At 48.1% G+C, this 9,315-nt stretch overlaps 1 long non-coding RNA gene across 1 annotated transcript; it reads right to left on the bottom strand.

Moving 5' to 3' along the window:
- Window positions 1–757: 757 nt before the first annotated feature.
- Window positions 758–5,850, bottom strand: LOC119866533. The gene is made up of 3 exons (XR_005380313.1): window positions 5,552–5,850; window positions 3,151–4,158; window positions 758–1,675 (listed from the first exon to the last, which is right to left on the bottom strand). It is a non-coding gene; the product is annotated as an uncharacterized LOC119866533 (long non-coding RNA).
- Between the last annotated feature and the right edge of the window lie 3,465 nt (window positions 5,851–9,315).

The raw sequence follows: 9,315 nt of genomic DNA on the forward strand, positions 1-9,315 counted from the left end.
CACGACCCAGTGTAACCCCGCACCCAGAGCAAGTGACGGAACATTGCCAGCGCCCCATAGGCTCTGACCCAGACTTTGGAAGGTCTCGGCGCCCGGCCTAGTATAGGAGCCGCTTTGGTGGCAGACTGTGTATACGCGAGGCTGTGTTTACTTAACTGAAGGCTGTCTTCACTATGGGTGAAGGGCTTGCCAAGCCCAGCCTCCTTGGCTCTGAACATGCTCCCTTGGGTCTTGGATTCCTAAGAGCTGGTGTAGTGGACACTGTGGTGTGCTGCACAGACCTTCACCCACGCTCACCCCTACCTGGGGCAACCTGCACCCAATGTCTCATCAGGGCAGGTGATAAAGGCCAAGCTGTCATGGTCCAAGTCAGGAGCAGTCTAAAGGACCATCTTAGGGGATCCCTGGGTAGCGCAGCGGTTTAGCGCCTGCCTTTGGCCCAGGGCACGATCCTGGAGACCCGGGATCGAATCCCACGTCGGGCTCCCGGTGCATGGAGCCTGCTTCTCCCTCTGCCTGTGTCTCTGCCTCTCTCTCTCTCTCTCTCTCTCTCTGTGACTATCATAAATAAATAAATAAATAAAAATTTAAAAAAGAAAAATAAAATCTTTAAAAAAAAGGACCATCTTAGCTCAGGGCTCCCCATGGGGACAGCCAAAACTGTCATCAGGCCATCAGCATCACAGCTACCCCCCCAAAACCCTGGCCAGTCCCAACATCCTCCTCATGTTTCCAGCCCAGGCCCTAGGGCTCTCCCCACTGAGCATCCTATGCTCTGGACTCCCCCTGAGCCTGCTTCCTGAGCACCTGGCCTGCAGCCGCGGGCTCCCTTAGCCTTCCAGCCCTCGTTTTGGATGTCGGATGACGGTGCTGAGTGCCAGCTCTGTCCTGGGCAAGGCCCCTGGTGCTGGCAATTATAAAGAAAATGGTCACATGCCACTTTGCTGATTACAGAGCTCTTCCATGCACACTATCTGCATGCTCTCTGCTCATCCATGCACTCGTTCCGTCAGCCCATCAGTGAGGTGCCTGCCCCACGCCAGGAGTGATGATACAGTAAAGAGCAAGGCCTTCCCCTCCCTCTGAGAGCTCACGGTCCAGTGCAGAAGGCAGATGGCAAAGCAGAATTCTCCGGGTGCCGTGGGCTACAACAGGACAAGCCACAAAGTGGGGAGAAGAGTGGCAGCTAGAGAGGCGAGGCTTCCAGGGAGGTGAGGCTGCCTGTCGCCAGAGGCCCCCAGCTGCACACAGCATCAGTGAGACTACAGAGTTCAAAGACGAGCCGCACTGCCAGGTCCCAACAGCCACATAGGCCGCTCGCCCACCGAGGCGCTCTGAGGTTCTCATGGGCTTAACCCAGGGTGGCGGGAGTCACAGAGGCCCAGTGGGCTCTGGCTTTCCCCAGTGCCACCTCCCCAGGGCTTCCACCCCACACTCACTCACACTGCTGGTTGGGGCCCAGGGAGCCCAGCAGGGAAAGAAGAGGGGAGTATAGGGAAGGAGGGAGTTTGGAGGCAATGAGTGGTGGGTGGTAGGATTCCAAACAAAAAAATAGCATGATCTTGGCAGGTTGCCCCAGGTCCCACTTCAAGCACTGGATTAACTGAATCCTTCTTTGCTACTTTCCAAAGTCAACAGGATTTGTCGAGTTTTGTATCTCCAATAGAGGAAGAGCCTTGAGAGAACAAGACAAGAAGAAAAATACATGTAAAGCGAGATGTTTTCACTGATCTGAATTTGGGGCATATTGACAGTTGAAAAAAGACTTAAATGCTTAATCATGAGGTCAGGCACATTCCTTTAGAACATCACTGCTTAGAACAATGAACATCAGATTATGCTTTTAGATGTTACAGAGATGAAAATATACCTTGCCTATTTATCAAATTAATCACCCTAAAATCTAAAGACGAATGGGATTCCTAGGGCAGTATTCAGCCAGTAATTTAATACCTAAGTTTTTCTGATCAATAAACCATTGGCCTGTTAGAATATTTAAGTCATGCTTAGAGTCATTCAGGAAAAAAAAAATCTATCAACTTAAGTTCTTTGAAAGCATGTCTTTAATTTAAGATGTCATCTTTCATTTATGCACTGCCTTTTATATTATTATAAAACACCACTAAAAATTTTCATAGAGCTATTGAAGGGGTGCCTGGCTGGCTCAGACAGTAGAGCATGTGACTCTTGATCTCGGGGATCTCAGGGTTGTAAGTTCGAGCCCTATGTCAGGTGTAGAGATTACCTAAAAATCTTTTAAAGTTTTTTAAAAAATATTTAATATATTTTTGAATCAGAAATGTCATAATTTATTATGTCTTTTAGCCAACAAGTATTTGAGTGCTAATACTATGTGCCACCGCATCATACAACTCTAGGGGGCACCACTCCTGTTGTGATGTCAGGAAATGGTCCAGGTCTGTGTGAGGCTCTTGGGATACTGTAATGGACAGCATGTGTGTGTCCTGCCCAAATTCATATGTTGAAAACTTAACCCCCCAGTGTGACAGTATTTGGAGATGAGACCTTTGGGAGGTCACAAGGATGGGGCCCCCGTGATGGAATTAGTGCCCTTAAGGAAGAGTAAGAGTCCAGAGCACCCTCTCTCTGTCCCTGCCATGTGAGGATACCAGAAGACAACTGTCTACCGGCCAGGAAGAGAATTTCACTGGGACCCAACCATGCTGACTTCCCAGCCTTCACAACTGTGGGAAATACATGTTTGTTTAAGACACGCCTGGAGACTGGGGAATAGCAGACTGAACTAAGGCAAATACCACAGTGATAAGGCACAGTCCTTGTGGCCAGTGAGCACACAGCAGAGTGTGGGACTGGCCTCCCACACAGACAGAGGAGAGCCTCCCAGTGCAGAGAGGAGTAGGCCTCTTTAGAGGCCAGAGGAGAGCCCCAGCCTCACCCTCCATGAGATCAAGGAAGTGTCGAGTGTGACTCTTGGAACATTAAAGCCACAGAGAGTCCTCAAAGTTTCTCCAGCCAAGACGTCCAGAGATTTGCCCAGGCCAACCCGAGTGGCTTTCAAACTAGAGTCACGATTTACTGCTTGTCCAAATGTAGCAGGCTTACAATCAAGGGTTAAAGGTTATGCAAGTCATTGGTGCCTTTAAAAAAGAAACAGAAAAACCCACTCACCTCATAATAAAATATATTTGAGACCACGTAATGATAAGAATCATTTGGCAGGTTGAAGGGGAAAAAATTCAAGTGTGCCGTTGTAGAATTCTCTCCCATAAAAATGATCTGACTTGGTGTGCTTGGCTGGGGGCAAGCAGAGTTACAAAGAACTCCATGTGGCGTCACGGCCTGAGCCAGGCCTGCTTAATGCAAACGGTGCATGCTCTGCTGTAACAGGTGTCCACCGTGGCACCTCGGACCCAGACACACAGCGAGAGCCCCACTATAGCTAATTCGTGGTGGTGGCTTCCAATGTGGGCCGGTGACTGTTGTGCAAAATCTGCGGAGGGCAAGTCGGAAAGCACGCTGCTGTAGGAGCTGCCGCCCCTTGCGGTGGACCCTTTCTCCCAACACTGAGCAGGAAAATGGGCAGGAAGGCTTCCTGCACGCGGAGCTTTTCCCCGGTGATAAGAGCTGCATCATCAGATGCCCTATGGAAGCATAGAGAGGAGCATCCATTCTGGAAGAAGCTTCTGGAAGACCTTAGGGAGGCCACGCGTAGTACACAGTAAGGGAGACATCCCACTCTTTGAGCATCTTTGTTTTCAAAGTCGTTGTTAAAGGTTGTCCTAGGACAAAAAGCAGGGCAGTAAACAGTAGTACTAGCTAGCTGTCTGCCGAGCGTCTGCTGTCCCCAGGCAGCAGGTGCACGTCCCCAGGTGTGTGTGTGATCCCAGGAGCCGTGGTCCCCTGTCTCCTTCAGTCCTCACAGGGTCCTCCGGGGAGAAGCAGCAGTGTGGGTCCATCTCACAGATGGGAAAGCTGAGGTTCAGAGAGGCTGCTGAAGTGCCCCGCGTCGCAGGACTTATATGTCCCAACTGGCAATCGCCGGTGGCTCTGGACTGGTGCGGGGCACACTACAGGGGCCCCCAATCAGCCTTTGATGACTCAGCCCCATGGGCTCCAGACGTGCGTGGCAGGGACAGGCGCCAGGGAGGGTGAGAAGCACCCCAGGGGCCAGGCTACCTGGAGTTGAGGAGAAACATTATGAGAAGACAATTCATAATCAGAAAAACCCCGGGGTCTGAGAAGCCTGCTTCCTCATCTTTCTTGGGGAAATTGAGACGACTTTTTTAAAATTACCCAACAAATTAGTTCATTTTAATGTCAGAATGCACCGAGGGGGGAGGGGTTTCTAAGGTGAAAGACGAATAAGTGTAATTGCTTCTTTTTTCAAGATCACAATATTACTTTGTTCATTATGAAATAATGAAGCATTATTTAATCCCATTATGAAATAAATGAGATTGAGTAAATAGCACATCTGCATTCATGCAGTGATATAAAGTCACGAAATGTTTATCCCACTGACATTTAAAAATAGCAGCTCAATTTTTCTTAGTAATGAAATTGTAGGTGTTTTCATTACAAAAATATATTTTATAAGAAATACAAATATGGCATTGTTAAATTAACTGCTGGGGAACCTCTCTGGCTGAACGCCTTCCTAGATGGTTGGGTTTTGAAATGTGGACTCACTTCCTCAAAATGAGGCTGATCTGTGGGCACTGATCAATATCAAACAAAATCATCAGTGAAATGCAAAAGGAAAAAAAGTCAATAGGAGTGAAGAAGGGGAAGTCCACGAAGCCCTATTTCAGTATGTACACCTGCCCTCTTGTGGTCTTCATCTGTATGGTCGCCTACCGTGTACTTTTTAAGACTATTAGAAATGGGGTATCCCAACCAGTATCCTAAGTGGCTGTGTGTACGCCTTATCACAGAGCCCTGGCCCCAAATAGTTCCGATTCTTTTCAACAAGCACGTACTAGGCATCTCCTCTGCTAGGGACTGAAGCCCTCCAGGTACACTCCCATTTGGTGACAGCAATATTGGAATAAAATCTGTTTCACTATGTATCTTGCTCCAGCCACTAGGACTGCATCACAAATGATCCCAAAACATAATGATGCAAAACAACCATTCTGTGAGTCAGGAATTCGGACAGGGGATGATTAGTCGGGGGCGTCACGTGGGAGATTTAAAGACCATGGGCTGGAAACATTTGAAGGCTCATTCACTCTCTGGGGGTTGAGGATGGCTGGAGGCTGGGGACCTGAGCACGTGGCTCTTCACGGGGGCCAGTTTGGGCTTCTTCCAAGGGCGAGTGTCTCCGAGAGAGAGAATCACAGGCAGAAGCTCTGTTTTTATGACCCAGCCTTAGAGTCAGATATGGTCACCTCCACCATATTCTATTGATCACAAGGGTCCAGCCCTGATTCAGGATGTTGGGGAATCAAACCAGGGCATGAATACAGGGAGGTGTAGATCATTGGGATCCATCTTAAAAATTAACTGCATACATTTTAATAATAAAACTATACTGTGTTCTATTTTTCTGTAAAATGTGAGTCTTCACCTTTTGCACCTGGCCCTAGCATGCTCTCCATCTGAATGCAGGCCAGCATGTAGGACTGAAGTCCACTCTCCTTCCTGCTTGAGGGTTTGGGCGAATGATCAAGGGAGATGTCCCAAATAGAGTGAATCATCCCAGGGAAAAGGTAAGATCTTCCAGGATCTAGCTCTGGAAGGAAAAAGGGAGGGCAGAGGAGCGACACAGGCACAGATGGGTAGGAGGTGGTCAGCCTTGGGAGAGGGTGTGGGGGAGAATGAGGACTGCTCTCTTCTCTCCAGAGAAGTCTCCCTGCCAGACCCCCATCTACCCCCATCTCCACCTGCATTTTAAGAGATTCCATCAAGGACATCTGGCAGAAATACGAATGACTAATAAACATTAAAGGAAAAAAAAACTCAATTTCACTAGTAACCCTGGAAATAGACATTGAGGCCACGATCAGATACCCTGAAGGGATTTTTTTTAGGTAGGAAGAGTGGGGTCATAATGCATACTCAATGAGTGGAACCTCTTTTAATCTGAAAATGTACTGCTGCCTATAATTATCTGAGTGTAACTCAAGTCTCAATTCGGATTTTCCATTTTTAAAAATATAAGTGTTTTTGGTTCTGAAAAAAATAGCCTCATGTTCAGGAATACCAAACACTAGTATCAGATCACTACCCACAAAGCTATCTCAGGGAACAGCTGTGTAGACAGAAGCCGTCAAGGTGCAACAGTCGACCATAGGATGGAGAACTCACCCTTGATCTGAAACATTCTGCAATGTGGTCAGAAAGGAGATGACCAAGGGCAGGGGTAGGGAGTGTGAGGATCCTAAAAACATGGCCTTGGGCCTGGGCCTCAACCAACAGGTGAACAGGATGCATGACATCCTCTATGGGGTGTACGCGGGAGAGCCTTCTAGGTGGAGGGAACAGTGTGAGCCAAGGGCCGGTGGTGTCAGCCAGAGCCATATGCTTGGGAAATGACAGGTACCAGTGTCCTGGCTGGTGGCATGTGGAGGCTGGCACTGAGTGGTTTAAGGGCTGTGACAGAGAAGCTGAGCTCATCCCACTGATGTGAGTCCTCAGTGTTTTTCAGCAACGGCGCCAGCATTTGGGTAAATTTAAGAAGAATCACACTGTGCACAGCAGCCATCGAGGAGCAAGAGGATGAGCCAAAAGCTGACAGCAGGAAGCTGAGAGTCAGGGGTGTCTGGGGCAGTGGAGGTGGGAACCCAAAGAAGGAAGTTATGCAGAGGTAAGAGGCAAGGAGGCATTGGACTTGGTAACGGGATAGACGGTGATGTCTTTAGCTGAACATGGAACGTGAGCAGGGGAGGAGTCAGTCCAGGACAGACCTGCTGAATGTACGTGCTCCTGAGACCACCAGGGCCCAACTCTGGCTCTACGTAGGGGCACGCATCTCCTTAACCCATTTCTCTTCCCAGCCACGATGGGTGCTCCAAGAGGGACACGACTCGCTGCATCTCGGGGCCTCAGAAAGGTTTGGCAAGTTGTGCTGAATACACGGTTGTGTACAGAAGACCGGCCAACAAAACGCATGCAAGAAAGAGGAGAGGGATGAGGATGGGAGGGAAGGGGGTGGGGGGAGGGCACGCTGGGGATCACCATTTGAAATGGTTAGAAATAAAGGGAAGCCAGCACCGGTGGTGGGGAAGGACAGAAGGGAGGGGCAAGAGAACCAGCCCAGCTAATGTACTGTCCCCAGCCACTCCCGTATCAACAGACACAGCGACAGTGGGGCGATGAGCCCCTCAGACATGGGTCCTGGTCGAAAAGCTTGTGCTGATCTGCTCAGCCTGGAATGGGTCAGAACTGGTTCTGTCCATTTACACGCAGAATCTGCTCTCTGTAGACCATCTACGAGAATCTTCCAGCTGGTGTCCCCCCAGCCATTTTCTTACTAGACACAGAATCACACACCCGCTTTGTTGTCTCATCTTTCTATATCATATTTACAGAGAGGAAGTTTGCTAAACATCATTAATTGCCTTGAAGAATTCAGTAAGTGGAAAGACCTAATGAGGGGACTACTTTTTATTAATGGTAGTAACGAGGGACATCTGTTTAGGAGTCAACAGCCCTCCAGACGAAAGCCAAGATGTGGAGGCCTCTGGCACTTGATTGAATTTTATATCTACGAATGCAATTTATGGTACTATGTATTTGCCTGTGATATACTGATATAAAGTAGAATTTATCCGAATTGCAGAACCTAAATAAATGGCAGTGTTCAAAACATGGAAAACAAAACCAGAAACGTTTGCTTGACTTGGAAGCCTCACGTGATGATCCTGTTCTGAGCAACAGCATCTGTTAAACAATTAACTAATTGTGTCGCTGATCCATTTGAATTTGTCGTTGTTGTAAAACTCATATAGCAATAGAAAATTTTGAAAACGGGAAAGACGATCTCCCCGAATCCTGCCCCCGTCACGAAGGCCTGATAGCAATTGCCAGGCTCGGCGCTTGGCCCTAAGCAGATAGTTTTTTGGTGGTAAACACAGTGTACTTTGTATCCTGCTTTTTTTTTTTTTTTCACTTCAACGTTATCTGATTCTTTTTTTATGAGCAATGAAATTTGATACGAGGTGGCTGCTCACACGGGTTTTTTGAGAGACCATTGTTGGAAGGATTGGCGAGCATTTTCTAAGCCTCATCGACTTCAGGGAATCAGGAAATTAAACTTTTTATTTATTGGTCTTTGACTTTCCCATAAATGGACACAGTTTCACCGTGTTTGACTGCATTGTAAAAGCAGACACTGCCTGAACAAAGGCATGCCGGTGAGTAATTAGGCATTAGGTGGAGGCAGGGCGGTGCTTTATGGGGCCATTAGTACCCACTCAGCTGCCTTTAAGGTTCCAGCCAGTTCCTTGGACATTAGTTACCATTAGCTTCTTTGATTTCCAAATACTGGGCTTTGGGTGGGGGCAGGGGGCCCGAATGTTTAAAAAACGATAAGCTGGCCTTTGTACAGTCTTTTAAGGGAAAGGATAAAGGATGTTTGTTACATACGTGCTTTTCAAAAAAAGAAATTTTTTTTCTGAATCTGATTGATGTTGTATAGCACCTGAGCGCTTGGGCACTTAGCGTATAGACGGAGCAGTCCTCCCTGCAGAGCCTGCCCAAGCAGCCCCCCACTCTCCCACCCAGCAGATGAGGGGGTGAGCCCCCCCCACCTCCGCAAGGTTTGCGGCATCCCCGAGAGGCTATGTTCTTACCCCATGTTCCACGGTCAGCCCACCGGGCTTGTGAGTCCCCACCCGCATTCGGGAGGAAACGTGGTTTTTGCTGTGGGCGACGTTTCCTTGTGAAATGCATTTCTTCATATATTTGGTTCAGAGCAAAAATTGTTACCCTCTCTACCTGTGATCACAGCTATTACATCAATAACTCAAGGGAATCCATCTTCAGAGGGGAAAAGTTGGCGAGTTCTTTTCCACAAACGTGGCCTCAGAAAGATGTTGTCATCTTGACTCACCTGCCGTAGCTTTGTAAAGCAAAATGATCGCTGCCACTTCTAGCATGGAAAAAAAGGTCCATTTTGTTAAAAATCGTAAGTTTTAAAAAAGAAAAAGGAACCAACTAGCTTTAGTGGTTGGCTGTCTGGAAACACTCCCTCGTTGATTGGCACCGTACATCATGAGGATCAGATGGTGAACTAAGCCCTGCACCAAGGTCAAGGTGAAAGAGGTGGATGTCAGCCTGTCCCCAAGGTGCTGCCACCTGGGAGGGGAAGCAGATACTTCAGGTACCAGT

This window comes from Canis lupus, chromosome 28 (assembly GCF_011100685.1).
Source record: "Canis lupus familiaris isolate Mischka breed German Shepherd chromosome 28, alternate assembly UU_Cfam_GSD_1.0, whole genome shotgun sequence".
Taxonomy (NCBI): Eukaryota; Metazoa; Chordata; class Mammalia; order Carnivora; family Canidae; genus Canis; species Canis lupus.